At 62.2% G+C, this 217-nt stretch overlaps 1 protein-coding gene across 1 annotated transcript in view; it reads right to left on the minus strand.

Moving 5' to 3' along the window:
* EDC3 (enhancer of mRNA decapping 3) overlaps positions 1-217 on the minus strand; it is a gene marked incomplete at its 3' end in the record, with an annotated part of 13,530 nt that overhangs the window by 530 nt on the left and 12,783 nt on the right. The window lies entirely within an intron of this gene.

The raw sequence follows: 217 nt of genomic DNA on the forward strand, positions 1-217 counted from the left end.
AGTTTAAAAGCTCTTGGGGGCTCTGGTGATCATCCGCAGACCTCGGGTACTCTCACCGGAGCAGCCCCAGTGCCGCGGCCGAGCTGGCTCTCCAGCACAGGCAGCCCGCGGCAGAGAGCTGCGCTCTCCACTAGGAAGGAGCATTTCCTACTCCGTGAGCTGCAGGAAAAGGCTGGTGTTCTGGACCACACCGCCTCCCTCTGCTAAGCAACGGCAG

This window comes from Buceros rhinoceros, unplaced genomic scaffold, assembly GCF_000710305.1.
Source record: "Buceros rhinoceros silvestris isolate BGI_N320 unplaced genomic scaffold, ASM71030v1 scaffold8400, whole genome shotgun sequence".
Classification (NCBI taxonomy): Eukaryota; Metazoa; Chordata; class Aves; order Bucerotiformes; family Bucerotidae; genus Buceros; species Buceros rhinoceros.